Below are 14,971 nucleotides of genomic sequence, written 5' to 3' on the forward strand. Positions count from 1 at the left end.
CCCCGAGCTCGTTTCCAGATAGGAGGTGCCGTGGGGAGGTGTTGGAGGGGCTGGGGAGCGGGGCCCGTGGGAAGAGCGGGGCTCAGGTGGGAGGCAGACCGTATGCAGGGCCGGAGGACAGCACAGCAGCCTCCCTGCCGACCAGCGCACCACCTGATGTAGCAAGGGCCAAGGTGCGTCCCGGCCATGACCCTGTGGTCAGGGCTGCTGCTCGCAGCTGGCTCGGTCGTGTGCCACACGCCGTCCGCAGCCCCGCAGTGTGACCCGGGAGGGCACTCGAGGTCTCTGCCCGTCTTCTCGTCTGTAGGAGGGGAGCCAGAGCGGGCTGGGCACGGGGCGGGAGGCAGGGCAGCAGACAGGAGCATGGGCCCCAAGGAGGGGGACACAAGCTGCTACACTGGGGAACCCCCTTCCGGGGCCTTCCCTCTCTGCTGAGAGCTTCCCCGGCCCAGCACCCTGGTCATGCAGCCCCTCCCTTCCAGAGCTCTGCTCCTCCTTGGGACGTGCCTGGCCGACCCACTGACTCTGCCCCGGTCGGGAGGGCCCTGGCCGCATGCAGCAGCCTGCGAAGGTGCTGGAATCCCCTCTGGCCTGCATGGGCCACCGCCGCTGAGACCCAGCCTCCCGAGCCCGCCCCGGGTGCCGACGGCAGTGCCTGCTCAGGTTAAGCTTCATGGAAGCCAAGCTCGTTTTCCATTATGATACGGATTTTGTGTGTATCAATTTACTGTGGGTGTAAATTTACCAAGTCAGTGAAGACCGATAATCCAGTGACGTGACGCAGTGAAACTCCTCTCCCCAGTGCCGTGCCATCCAGAAGTGCGGCCTGCGGCCTCGCTGGTCCTGGAGTTCTCGCGGGGCTGCGGCTGGCAGAGTCTTGGGGTCCCGGCGGGGGCCCGGGGTGGCACCAGCCTCACGCTGACTCCCACACCCCCTTCCGTCACAGGCCCTTAAGCACACTGAGTGTGTAAACAGGGTTCTTTAGAGAAGCCTGCAGCTTCGCTAAGGGGCCCTGGAGACCTTCTCTCGGCATTTGTGATGCTAACGCGCACTCTCACAGCGGCAGCTCCCGCAGGCCTTAGAGCCCCGAGGTTTTCTTACATCGTGCAAGTCAGTCACCTTCAGCTTCTGGAAAAGATGCGTGTCTTTAGATTCGCTCCCAGAGGTCTGCCTGCCTGTTTCCTGTGCATCCAAGTGAGTGGCTTTGGGCGAGTGTGACCACATCCCTCGTAGCTCCTGCTGTAGCGCTTGTGACAGGGCTTGGAGAGGAGAGGGGGCCACGGAGAGAGGGACCGCGTGGCCTGGGGGCGGGCCACATCAGCTGGCTGCCTGGGAGACACAGGAAAGCCCTGGAAGAACGGGTACAGCTGAGAAAACTTGGCAAGTGCTAGCTGCTGGGGTAGCGGCAGGTGCAGAGGCAGGGGTGAGGCTGGAAGGGTCTGGCATTTCCGGGAAGACTAAGAGTGTCCAGTGTCAGGCGGGGGGTGGGGCAAGGCCCATGATGTCAGAGGACTGTGTCGTGTGAAGTAGTTTGGACGTTGTCATAAAAGCAGTGCACATTTAACAGTCACACTTGTGATGAGACAGGAGTCCACTTGGTTAGAGAGAAGTGTCTGGTTACGGTGTGGACGTGGGCCGCGCGCGGGCCGGGTGTAGACCACACAGTCAGTGTGGCCGGGGCTGCAGGGGCCTTAGCAGCACTTCTCCAAGTGTGAATTGTTAGTTTTAGTTCCAACACACGTGTTTCTTTTATTTTTAAATATTTACTTATGTTGAGAGCTCTCGTGAGGCCCAGAGAGAGAGGGAGAGAGAATCCCAAACAGACTCCACGCTCAGCTCAGAGCCTGACACGGGGCTTGATCTCATGAATCTGTGAGATCATGACCTGAGTCAAAATCAAGAGTTGGACGCTAAGCCATCTGAGCCCCCAGACTCCCCAGCGTAGATATTTAAAGTTTTAATGGTTATGTTGACTTAAAGAAACCTAATGGGCAGAGCCCTTTGTCCTGGCAGTGCCGTGGCCAGGGGTCACGGAGTACACCGAAGGAGGCTGGAGTAATTATTTTTTATTAAATTAAAAAACCTTTTTTTAATGTTTATTCATTTTTGAAATACAGAGCTCAAGCAGGGGAGGGGCTGAGAGAGAGGGAGACACAGGATCCGAAGCAGCTTCAGGCTCCGAGCTGTCAGCACAGAGTCGGACGCAGGGCTCGAACCCACGAACCGCGAGATCATGACCTGAGCTGAAGTCGGACGCTCAACCGTCTGAAGCACCCAGGCGCCCCTCATGTAATTGTTAAAAATGTAAGCACAAAGGAAATACTGTCATTGACCAGAAATCGTGAGAAAATGGAATTGTAGAGAGGCGAGGGGCAGCATCAAATCAGGTGTCTACCCAGGGAACCTGCCAGTTAATTTCTAGGGTCTTCAGCGGGTTGGCGTGAGCCGCAGGCCCAAGACGAACCCCTGGAGACTCTGCTCAGAGACTGACGCAGGCGCTGCATTTGCCTTTCTTGGCCTTGGCCGTGGAGGTTGAAGAACAAAGAGAGAAAATCCTGTCTTCGGAGGTGCCACCACTGTCTGGGGTCCGCGTGGGTTTGGAGCCCTAATTTATGTGACTCATTTGTCCTAAAATATTTCAAGCTGAAAATTTAGTTGAAAGTAGTCCTGAGATAATCGTGTCCTTAGGTTGAGGTAGAGGTAAATACAATTTTTTTCCCAAAGAAAACCATTTTTGATGCAAGCTTCAAAGAGTTCCAACGGATAAAAGTTCCCAAGATCATAAGCTCCAAGAGGGGAAAACCACAAAGGCACAAGGAAGCCGGCCACAAAGAGCAGGGATTAGCCCAGAACAGACGACAGAGCGGCCCGCAGAGGCTGCAGCCTGGCGGGTTATCCGGGGTGTGCGAGGGCGTAACGCTGCCTGTGCCCGAAGCCGTGGGAAGGAGCATCCCGAGCCCAAGACCACGGGGATCTGTAAGGCAGCTTCCAGGCGCTACTGGACAAGCAGCCTGGGATTGTGGTACATCTGCAAGCTGACTGACGAGCCAGAAGGTACCTCCCCGGGGAGACAGAGCTCAGGGACTCAGACTAGGGGAGAGACCCCACCTCTGCCCAGTCCAGGTTCCGAGAAATTAAAGAGAATGCGGAGGGGCAAGTGACGATGTCCCGAGGTTGGTGGAAGCCCCCGACTCCGGGGACTTGGGGTGACTGGTGGGTTTCTAGCAGGACATGGAATGTAAGAAATTGCAGAGTCTCCACCACCCAGTGTCTCCCAGCAGGCAGACAGAGCGCTTAGGTCTCCTGTGAAGGAAGGACAGGTGGACTGGTGGCGTTAAACAGCGTAGGCCGGAAGATGGTGCAGTCACATCTTTAAAAATGAGAGCCGACCTAGCCCGCTGTATCCAGCAGAAGTGCCTTCCAGGAAAGAGAAGGACGTAAAGGCATTTTTAGACAAAGCCGAGAGGGGTTACTTCCGGAAGACCTTCTCGCTAATGGAGCTTCTGACAGAGCCTTTTCAAGGAGCATAGTGATTTCAGAAGAGTCCAGATGCAAGGAGGAATGATCCGACAAAGGCAAGGTTATGAGTACCTGTGAACACTGATGTGTGTAACAGTAACGAGAAGAATATCTGAACTTGTAATGTTAAAAAATCAAGATAGAACTCGAATCTTGGCCGGCATCAGCATTTTGCTGCGGAACGCCTGCGGTGTGCCCGCAGCCAAGATAGTCCTCATTTCTGTATTGCTTGGGAAGATACTAAAGACCATGAGTGACCTTAGACCCTAAGTTAAATATGCATGTTAGCATTTGCCGAGTAACTATTAAAATAATAGAAACAGTTCAGTAACTTCTGGAATAGCTGGGGCTGGAGCTTTGGAATAAAGGGGAAAAGTAAGTCTGTCCAATTGTATAGACAAGAAAGAAAAATAATAGAAAAAGTGGAATATTTATAAATTTCAAAATAAGAGGATGCAAATTAACCTGAATGTATCAGGAATCACGTTCAGCAGGAACCCAATTCCACAGCAACCACGTCCAGGGGTTTTATAATCTTGTACTCATTACAAAAAAAATACAAAGATACAGAAAGAGTGCAAGTAAAGGGTGAAAGCCACATGCCAGGAAAATCGTATCTCAACAACTAGCGACAAACAGTCAGAAATTAACATTTTCAGGGGCGCCCGGGCAGCTCAGTTGTTTAAGTGTCCAACTCTTGACTGCGGCTCAAGTCACGATCTCACGGTTCATGAGTTTGAGCCACGCATCAGGCTCTGTGTTGACAGCCCAGAGCCTGCTTGGGATTCTCTCTCTCCCTCTCTCTCTTTCCCTCCCCCACCCAAATAAACTTTAAAATTTTCAAAGCATTTTTTATTTTTAAGTTTAGTATTTATTTTTATTCAGGTACAGTTAACAGAGTGTTATGTTAGTTTCAGGTGTACAGTGTGTGTCAGCAACTGTGTACATTTCTCAGTGCTCTTTACTCCTTTATTTGACCTGCCCTCCCATCCTCCTCACCTCCCCCCCGCATCAGTTCTCTGTATTTGAAGTCTGAGTTTTTCTCTCTCTTTTTTTTTTTTTTTAATATTTTTATTTATTTCTAGGAGAGAGAGACAGCGTGAGCAGGGGAGGGTCAGACACAGACTCTGAAACAGGCTCCAGGCTCTGAGCTGGCAGTCAGCACAGAGCCCGATGCGGGCCTCGAACCCACGAACCGCAAGATCATGACCTAAGCGAAAGTTGGACGCTCAACCGACTAAGCCACCCAGGCGCCCCTGAGTTTTTGTCTCTTTTTATTTTCTGTTGTTCTTTCTTTGTTTCTTAAATTCCACGTGTGAATGAAATCATATGGTATTTGTCTCTGACTTACTCCACGTAGCATAAGACTGTGGCTCCATCCATGTTGTTGCAAATGTAAAGATTGCATTCTTTTTATGACTGAATAATATTCCATCGTGCATACGTAGTACATCTTCATTATCTGTTCCTCTGTGGATGGACACTTGGGCTGCTTCCGCATCTCGGCTGTTATAAAGAACGCCACAATAAGCACAGGGGTGCATGTATCTTTTTGAATTCGTGTCTTCGTTTTCTTTGCAGAGTGGATTACTGGATCCTATGGTAGTTCCATTTTTACTTTTTGAGGAACGTCTATACTGTTTTGCACCAGTTTGCCTCCCCATCCACGGTGCATGAGGGTTCCTTTTTCTCCACATCCACACCAACACCTGTGATTCTTCGTTTTTTGAGTTTAGCCATTCTGACAGGTGTGAGGTGGTATCTCATTGTAGTTTTGATGTGCATTTCCCTGATGATGTGCGGTGTTGAGCATCTTTTCATGTGTCTGTTGGCCACGTGGGTGTCTTCTTTGGAGAAATGTCTATTCAGGTCCTTTGCCCATTTTTACTTGGATTATTTGGGGTTTTTTTAAATTGAGTTTTATAAGTTCTTTATATATTTTGGATACTAACCTCTTATCAGATAATGTCATTTGCAAATGTCTTCTCCCATTCAGTAGGCTGCCCTTTTTGTTTTGTTGATGCTTTCCTTGGCCGTGCAGAAGCCTTTTATTCTGGTGTAATGTCAATAGTCCCTCGCCAGAGGAGACATATCCAGAAAAATGTTGTTATGGCTGATGTCAAAGAAATTACTGCCTTATGTTTTCTTCTGGGAATTTTATGGTTTCAGGTTTCACGGTTAGGTTTTTAACCCATTTTGAGTTTGTTTTTGTTCAAAACACTGTTTTTAATAGTGTCGAAAAATATAAGCTGCTTTGGGAAAATCAAGTGAAAGACGTTAACCGATCTGTATCCTGAAACTATAAGCATTGCTAAGAATAATTAAACAAGAGCCAAGTCAGCGATAAGCTATACCATATTCATGAGTCAGGACACTCAATATTGTTAAGATACCAGTTACTCCAAATTTATTCAATGCAATGCCAATAAAATCCTAGCAGGCTTTTTGGAGAAATTGACAGGGTGGTTGTCAAATTCTTATGGAAGTGCAAAATACTTGGAATAAACAAAATCAACCTTGAAAAAGAACAGCAAAAATAGAGGACTAGCACTACCTGATTATTAACTCAGTGGAGAGAGGATAGTCTTTCCAACAAATTACTAGAACAGGTTGATATCCATGTGCTTACAAATGAACTTCAGCTCCTACTTTATACCATATACAAAAATTAACTCAAAATGTATCACAGACCTAAATGTAAAGCTTAAAACCATTATGCCCTTAGTTTAGGCAAAGATGTCTTAGAAATGACACCAAAAGCATTATTCATAAAAAAGCAAAGTAATAGATTGAATGACATCAAACGTTAAAATCCATGCTCTTCAAGAGTCCATATCAAGCAGATAGAAGACAAGTTATAGATACAGAGATGTGCTTGTAAAGCCCATAGCTGATCAAAGACTTGTCTTTGAGTATATATGAAGTTACTCAAGTCTCAACAATAAGAAACAAACAATCCATGGAAAACACGAGGACACTCCATCAAGGATATCAAATAAGTACACTAAAGGTGTTCAAAATCGTCAGGCCTTAGAGAAATGTAAATATGTAAATTAACACCATAGTGAGATCCTACCACATGCTGGGAGAGTGGCCAATATTAAAAACACTATCTCATGTATTGCCTGTGGGGTGGCCTACCTGTGGAACTCCAGCTACGGCTGCCGGGACTGTACCATAGTGCAGCCACTTTGCAGGCAGTTTGGCCGTGTCTTCAAAGTTAAAATACTGCCCCTGCGTGATCCAGCTGGTCTACTCTTCGGTGTTTATCCAAGCAAAATGAAGGCATCTAGCTATAGAAAGACTTGTCCACAAATGTTCACAGCAGCTCAGTTTGGAATCAGAGCGGAAACAACTCCATGTCTATCAACAGGCAGACAGCTCTGGTGAACAGACTCACAGGGAGCTGTGTTTCTGGGCAGTTAACAGGCAATGACCACGCGGTGACATCACCACATCTCAGAGCAGTAACACTGAGTGAAGGTAAGCAGACAGAAGTACATGCCGCATGGTTCTATCTGTGCAGAAGCCCAGGAAACGTAAACTCGTGTGTAGGAGAAAAGTAGGTCAGTGATTGCCTAGAGCCTGGGAGGGACAGAGGGAGAGGTTACAGAGGGCACGAGGGAACTTGCTGGTGATGGATGTGTTCACGCTCTTGCTTGTGACCCTGCTTTCACAGGTGTAGACATATACCTGAACTTACCTTTCAATATGTAAGATTATTGTATGTCAGTTCTACCTCACAAAAAGCTGCTTAAAATAAACGAATAACCCAACAAAAGTAGATATGTAGTTATGGTCATGCCACACCTCCGTCCGCCTCCCCAAAGACTTGAAGGCAAAAACATTGGTTGAGATAAAGGAGATCATGTATATTGTATCATTCAGTACACCAGGAAGATAATACAGTTGAAAATGTGTATGCATCTAATAACGTGCTTTCCAAATATATAAAACAAAGATTGGCAGAACTGTGAGGAGACATCAAATCCGGTGTTGTAATAGGATTTTTAACACATTTCTGTTATTGATAGTTCACAAGTTGACAAAATCAATAAGGATTTACAGGACATCTGAGCAACACAATTGATTATCTAATGGACACATATAGGACATCGTGTCTAAGAACTCCAGAATATATACTCTTTCTACAGACACCTGGTGACATATAGCTGGCACTTACCTACTATTTACCTACTATTCCCTCTGTTCCAGGCATTATCCTAAGTACTTTATGTTGTGTAATTTGTTTAGTCTTTATAATATTTTACAGATGAGGAAACTGAGGCCCAGGAAGGCCAGATACTTTGTCTTGACCACACAGCTAATTAGTGGCAGACCCAGGGCTTCAACCCAGGCACTCTGGCTCCCTTGAGTTCTTGATCGCCAGCTGTGTTCCCTCAGGGGCATGTGTGGAAACTAATGGTCCTCTGCTCCCAAAACCAAATCTAAGCAAACAAAAGAACCAGCATCCTGTAAACCACATTCTCTTACAACACAATTGAGTTACAAATCAGTAATCAAAGAAAGCGAAAAAGACAAGAGAAAGTAAAAAGGAGCCACATACGTTTATAGATTTAAAAATGCTAATAAGTAAGCTGTGATTTAGGCAAGTAAATCATAAGGTAGAAACTTCTTAGAAGTTAAGGATAGTAAAGATATTATTCAGCTGTGGAATATAACTGAAGTGGGGGCTCATAGAAGAAAGTTTATAGCTTAAATGCTTGCCTGTGTCAGAAATGAAGAAAAGCTTAACTTAGAGAAAGGATCAAATGGCTTAAATGTAATTCAAAGCCGCTCTGCATTTCCGGATGCTAGAAAACATCGACAACAAAAAAGAGCAGGTCAGTAGAAGAAAGGCTGTAACGAAGATAACTGTGGAAGTGAATGAAATATATAAGATTAGCAGGTCTAAAACGGAACCAGAAGGCTCGTTGTTGAAAAACACGAAATTAACAGACCTTGAGTAGGATCGAGAATAGAGAAGAGGAAAGGCCTATGTAAACGTGGTATTAAGAATCTCCGGCAGGGGCGCCTGGGGGGCTCCGTCGGTTAAGCGTCCAACTCCGGCTCAGGTCACTACCTCACGGTTCATGGGCTGGAGCCTCGCGTCGGGCTCTGTGCTGACAGCTCAGAGCCTGGAGCTGCTTTGGATTCTGTGTCTCCCTCTCTCTCTCACCCTCCCCTGCTCACGCTGTCTCTCTCTCTCTCTCAGAAATAAATTAAAAAAAAAAACATTAAGTAAAAAAAGAATCTCTGGTAGGGGCGCCTGGGTGGCTCAGTTGGTTAAGTATCGGACTTCGGCTCAGGTCAAGATATCTCGGTTCGTGAGTTCAAGCCCTGCATCGGGCTCTGTGCTGACAGATCAGAGCCTGGAACCTGCTTCGGATTCTGTGTCTTCCTCTCTCTGCCCCTCCCCTGCTCACGCTCTGTCTCTTAAAAATAGATAATCAATTAAAAAAAAAAGTCTCCGGCAGGATGCTCTAGTGTCTCCTTCCCTCCTTCCTAACACACGGCAGTCAGCCTCTGCCAGCGTCTGTCTGCCAGCGACCTCTGCATGGCCACGGCCAGTGCTCATCCTCGCCTGCCAGGGTCTCCTCCCAGCCCCGCCCCCCACCCCCGTGCCGTGTATGCTTCTGGCCTGGACCACGGGCCACCGGCCTGCACTCTGGATGGGATGCCTATGAAGCTTAGCATGTGCACACAACGGATTCACAGCCTCCCACCAGAACACTTCCACAAATTGCCACGAACCTGTCCTCACCTTGCAGAATGGTGGCCTCCTTCCTCTGGTTGTTCAGGCCAAAGATGTTGGGTGTATCCTTGATTCCTCTCCTCTCATCCCCTATATTGTCCACATCAGTAGCATATTTCGTGGCTCAACCTTAAGAACTTTTCTGGAATTTGACCTCTTCTCCGAGGCTGTGCTGCTGCCCCCTCGGCCTGAATCACTGACACCTGTTGATTTTGTGATTCCCGAGGTCCCCTGACCGGTCTCTCGGGGGCTGCCTTTCCCTGCCCTCCCGGATGCCAGGCCTGTTCTGTGCGCGCCAGCCAGAGGCGTCCTTGGGGAGCATGGTCCTTCCTCTGCCAGAAGGTTCCAGAGCTCATGAGAACAAGCCAGTGACCAGGACCGCCATTGGGATCTGGATCGTCCCCAACGATGGCTTCTGCTTCTTCACCTCACTCTCCCCTGCAGCCACACTGCTTCTGGAATGTGCTGGGCAGTCTGGAACCTCAGGGTCTTTGCATTTCTCCCCCACGCCATCCACGTGGCTTCCCCCCCTTGGGCCTGCGTTTAAATGTCACCTTAGGTGACAGATCCTTATTTAAACTGCAGACCAGCCCGCCCCTGGCCCGGCACTTTGCTCCCCTCTTCCTCACCTCACTTTTCCCGGGGCACGCCACCGTCTCTTCCCTTGCTCACTTATTTCGTAAACGGTTAACGGGAGTCATGCGGGTGTCACACGGGCATCTGTGGTGGTGGCCCCCCGACCGCTGAGTGTTGGGAGCCCCGTTCCAGAAGTTGGCGGTGCGCGCTGGAACTAAGGCCCGGGCACAGGAGGAGGGGCCGAGCTGAACCCATGGTGAGCAGGGGGCGTTGGCCGGTGAGGAGCCTCGTCCCCCCGCCCCACGTCCAGTGGGCTTCGTGGCCCCGGCAGCGCCCTCGGCCTCAGAGGAGTTGTGCAGCAGGAGCCGGCCCCCCTCAGCAGCCTGTGCTTATGTCGAGGGGGTGGGAATTTCGGAATCACGGCCTCGGGCTGCGGGAGCCCGGCCTGGGGCAGCGGACCACTGACCACCCCGCGTTCTCTCTTGCAGTCCGAGCCCGAGGGCTTCTCCCACTTCCACTTATACGTGTGCGCTGCTTTCCTGGGGAGGTGGAGGAAGGAGATTCTGGAAGAGCGGGATTTCCAGGTAAGTCCGTGCCCTCTCGGGGAGCCGTGGGCTCGGTCCTGTGCTGGGAGGTGTAGAGACCTCGAATTCACAGGGCCGTTTGGGCCGGAGCTTTGGGCACTTGCGGTTCATGGCTGACCTGCTGCCGTTGGAGAGCTCGTCACAGCCAGGAGAGCACGGTGGCCACGGTCACCGGGGCGCGAGCTGTGCCACACCATGCAGAGACGCCGCTGTGTCCCAGGCTTCTGGACGCCCTTCCTTACAGGGCCCCAGGGCGGCTGCAGGACTGTGATGGGTTAGGACAGACAGCCTGGGCGCCCAGCCACTGGGCGGCTGTGTGACTCGGGCATGTCGTTTAGCCTCTCTGGGCTAGTCTCTTCCGTGACTCCGTGGAGAACCACTGTGGCGTCCATCATCAGACCTTGTGCTCAGCTGGGCGCTCCGTCGGGCTGAGTCCCGGCCCCTGCCCCCCACCCCCAATGTGCGCCTTCGTGTGGTGGCCCGAGTACCAGGGGGTGTGGGCCCCTTCACAGGGTGACCTCCGCTGTTACCCAGGGTGCTCAGGTCCTCCTGCCCAGTGACCCAGGGGCATGGGGCCCCTCGGGTACACCGAAGAGACCGGCAGTGGGGACCAGGGACCGGGCGGGTCACTCTCTGGCCTCTTCACCTCCTTCGGCCTCTTGTCTCTTAGGTGAGGGACAGACTAGGAGGCGCCACGGTGCTAGGTCAGTGTGGTGGCTCCGGGCCGTCTGTGTGGCTTGTGGCACCGTGGCTCCCCGTGGGGGGTTCGGGAGGGCAGTGCGGCTGAGGTGCCCGCGCAGGGCCCGCTGTGTATCTGAGGGAGAAGCGCCCCGTGTCCGGGGGCCTGGCGGCCTCGGCGTGACCCTGGTGACATTCCCCGGGCACCCCCACAGGGCAGCTCATGCCGGCGCCTGGGGCTCACGGCCCACCAGGTTTGGGATTCTCACTGCTGCCCTGATGGAGGCTCCGCCCGCAGGGGCGGGGCGGGGCGGGGCGAGGGTGGATGAAGCCCTGGCGGGCTGTGCCGGAGGGCGTGCTGAGGTGGGAGGCGCGGCCCCGTTCCGGAAATCACTCGAGCCCCGAGCCTGGGCAGCCCTGGGCCACCCGTGCCTGAGAGATGGCGCTCACCCCCCAGCGCTTCAGGGCTTGCTTGGGGAGAGACTGGTGACAGAGGAATGGTCTCACGCAGGGGCTTTGCCACTCTGCCCTCCGTTTCCTCCCCTGCTGCCCCAGTGAGGACAGTGCCTCCGGGTCCCCTGCCCACAGGTGCTCCGGTCTCAGAGACTGTGCAGGGCAGCTCTGGTCCTCGTCCTTAGGAAGTGCCACGAAGGGGCTGTGGCAGGGCTGTGACCCCCGGGGCCGGGGGACGGCAGGTGGGAGTGGCCCTGGCCGAGAGGGACCTGAGCCAGGACCGGGGGGGCCCCGCCCCTCCCCTCCCCACCCCTGGCCTGTTCCGGCCTCCCGTCTTCCCACCCCTCACACAAGAGCCCGCGGGAGGGGCTGTCCGGGGCGCTGCCACGTGCCAGGTGACCCCAGGCAGCGGCGGTCCTGGCGCCTTGGAAGAGGTGACGCCAAGTCCCACCCTCGGCTGGCCCGCCGTCGCGTACCGCTGTTTCTAGGAGACCCTTGCCGGCCCGTGGTGGTCACAGGGTCCGCCGGCGGTGTGGGATGCGTGGGGAGCAAGGCGGCAGCGGGGCTCAGCGGCCCCCAGACGCGGGCGGAGGGTTGGCCTGAATGGGGAAGGAAATGAGGACACAGAGCCCGTGGAGTCCTGGGGGGCGCGGGGAATTGGGTGTGCCGTTGTGACACTCAGGAGAATGCCTCTGTGTCCGTGGGGGACAGCCTGAGTGACGGAGACCACGGCCCCGGCCGCCAGCAAGAGGGCGTCCTGGAGGAAGGCGTTTCGGGCCCTCCCTCTCACTCTGCGGAATTGTAACTTGGCCCTTGGAAATAAGTGTTGCTCTAAGTCATTTGCATAGGACCGAATGTCTTCCTGAGGAGCAAGCTTCCCAGAAGCAAGGCAGAGCCCCCACAGCGCCCCAGGGCCCCCGCCGCAGGTGCCGGGTGATGGCGGTGATGGGGTCGCCCCGGCGTTCAGCTCCCCGGGGCTTGGCCGGGCGGTGCAGCGGGGTGCTGGCTTGCGAGGCTCGCCCAGGCCAGCAGCCCGGTCGCGTCTGCTCCCATGAACGACCCCGAGGAGCACCTGGGCTCAGGTGTCGCCGGCTCCTCTGATGGAGGGAGGTACCTTCTGGAGCGGGCCTTCACTCCTGTGCTGAGCCTCAGTGCCCGGAGCTTTGTGCTTTCCCTGGGGGACCGGCCGCCCTGACCGGTGACCATTCACAGCACCCGCGGGCGCCAGGGCGGGCCCCTTCCAGGTGCAGCCTGCCCCCGGCCCGGCCGGCCCCTGGGGTCCCAGCCTGGGTTCTGCCCCCGCTTCTGCCTCTGCCTTATAAGGTTCTGTAGGGTCTTTGGGGTGGAAGGAGCCCCCCCGAGCGCCGCCTGGCGGGCGGCAATTCCTAGGCCCCTGAGGGCGTCGTTTCCCAGCAGGGGCCTGGGGCACAGAGAGGGCGCAGCCGAGACCCCCCCACCCCAGCTCAGGCACACGCAGCCGGGTCAGCCGTTGAGGGCCGGCTCCAGCGTGTCCGGCGGCTTGGAAACCTGTCCCGACCCCCACTGCGGGCGCTCAAGAGCCGCCCCAGGACCGCAGGCTCGTCTGTGAGGCACCCGTGCCCCTCGGAGCACCGTCGGGCCGTGTGGCGAAGCCCCAGGCCGCGGCCTCCCTGGGGTGTCTGGCTGGTTGTAAGCACAGCGTTTCAGGGAGTGGAGGGCCCGCCATGCGAGAAAATGATTCTCTTCTCCCCCGCAAGGTCTGAGCTGCGTGGCTTGGTGCCCCAGGACCCCGGGGGTCTGAGCCCAGCCCCTTGCAGCCCCTGTCCCTCTGGGCCTCGTTCCCAGACAGCCCTCCCTGCCCCCAGGGCGTGGAGTGCCCAGCCCGGTGCTTGGCGGAAGGGGCACCTGGCAGCCGGGCCGCTGCGGTCCTGCGGCCGGGACGGTGACCCAGAAGCAGCCTGGACGCAGGATGCTCTGTGACACAGGGAAGCCCTCCCCACATAGGAACTGGCATCGTTGCTTTGAATTTGAAGAGAGCGAGTCCCTTAGGCACAGAAGGTGGCCGTGTGCAGTGCTTTCTCAGAGGAAGGAGGGTCATTAGTTAACTCCTGGTGAGCAGCCTGGAACTTCCAGAGGAGCCACGGGCCTTCTCGCGGGTCCTGAGATGCTTAACGATGTGCACACCCGTCCAGCCCATCAGTCCACCGCTGCGTCTCTGCCGGTGGATGGCGGGCCTCGTTAGCAGAGACGGGGGCCTGTGAGCACAGGGCAGGAGCGGGCGGAGCGGCCGTCGTCCAGAGAGGTGCTGGGCGTGTGAGGGGGCGCCTGGCTCTGCTCCGCAGGTGGCATGAGAAGGCCCCCGGGCGCCCCGCGGGTGGTGGGGTGAGGAGGCCCCGGTGAGTGGCGGGCGGCTGCTCAGGGGGCCCNGGAGCCACGGGCCTTCTCGCGGGTCCTGAGAGAGTCCCTGCTCAGCGGGACCGGGCACGACCAGGGCTGTGCAGGGCCTCCGTCTGCTCTCACGTTCCTGGTCCTGTGGGACGGTCCGCTGACGGCCCAGCGCACCCCTCCGGGCCAGGCCCTGCGGTCACTCAGTTTCCACCCATGCGTGTGGGCTGCTTGCAGCTCAGTGCAGGGCCTGGGACAGGGGCCCGTGGGGCCTGAGCAGGAGCCTGTCACAGGGTAGAGCAGGGCGGGGGCCGCAGCAGAGGGCGGGGCCGCCGGACAACCTGCTCTGCACGGGAAGGAAGTCGGCGAAGTTGGCGCTGAGCGTGCAGGGCCTGGGGGTCCAGAGATGAGCCTGAGGAGGGGACGGAGCCAGGGAGGCCTCCTGGGCTTTCCGAAGGCGGGCCCTGTCCCGAGGGCAGGGGTGTGGGGAAGAGGACCGTGCAGCAGAATGAGTCTGGGGCAGGGAGCCCTGCGGGCGGTGGGGGAACGGGCTCGGTGAAGGGGCTGGGGACACAGGAAGGACCCACGGCTGGCAGTGTTCCCATCCGGCTGTGAGGGGGGGACGCTGAACAGCAGAGAGGGAGGCGTCGTACGTGGCCCGGCGGCGCCTCTGCAGCTAGAAATCGTGGGGCAGAGACTTCTGGGAACTTGGACACGGCGCTCCTCCGTGGAGGTCTTGACTCATGTGCTCTTCTGTCCGAGCGTTAAAGTCGAATTTAAAACTTTCATAAAACAGAATCGATGCAGCCGGCCTAGGAGGAGACACAGCGGATCTGAGGGGAGGCAAGTAGGGTTATTACGAGTCAGGACAGCAGAGACTGGGGGTGGCCCGAGGGCTCCGGGTGGGCTTTTACTTGTACAGACTGAGTTTTCATGGGACGTTTACAAAGTGAAAGGTCTGACCTAGGCCACAAAAGGTGTCAGAGTCCGGAAAGGCGGGAACAACGTGGGCTGTAGCTGCTGAGCGCGACCCTTTACAGCA

At 54.9% G+C, this 14,971-nt stretch overlaps 1 long non-coding RNA gene across 1 annotated transcript in view; it reads left to right on the forward strand.

The window, feature by feature from the left end:
- LOC144226599 (uncharacterized) overlaps nucleotides 1-14,971 on the forward strand; it is a 58,170-nt gene that overhangs the window by 18,625 nt on the left and 24,574 nt on the right. Inside the window, exon 2 of the long non-coding RNA XR_013333700.1 lies at nucleotides 10,339-10,434. This is a non-coding gene — a long non-coding RNA (uncharacterized LOC144226599). The remainder of the gene's footprint in view (nucleotides 1-10,338; nucleotides 10,435-14,971) is intronic.

This window comes from Crocuta crocuta, unplaced genomic scaffold, assembly GCF_008692635.1.
Source record: "Crocuta crocuta isolate KB4526 unplaced genomic scaffold, BGI_CrCroc_1.0 scaffold143, whole genome shotgun sequence".
NCBI classification, from domain to species: Eukaryota; Metazoa; Chordata; class Mammalia; order Carnivora; family Hyaenidae; genus Crocuta; species Crocuta crocuta.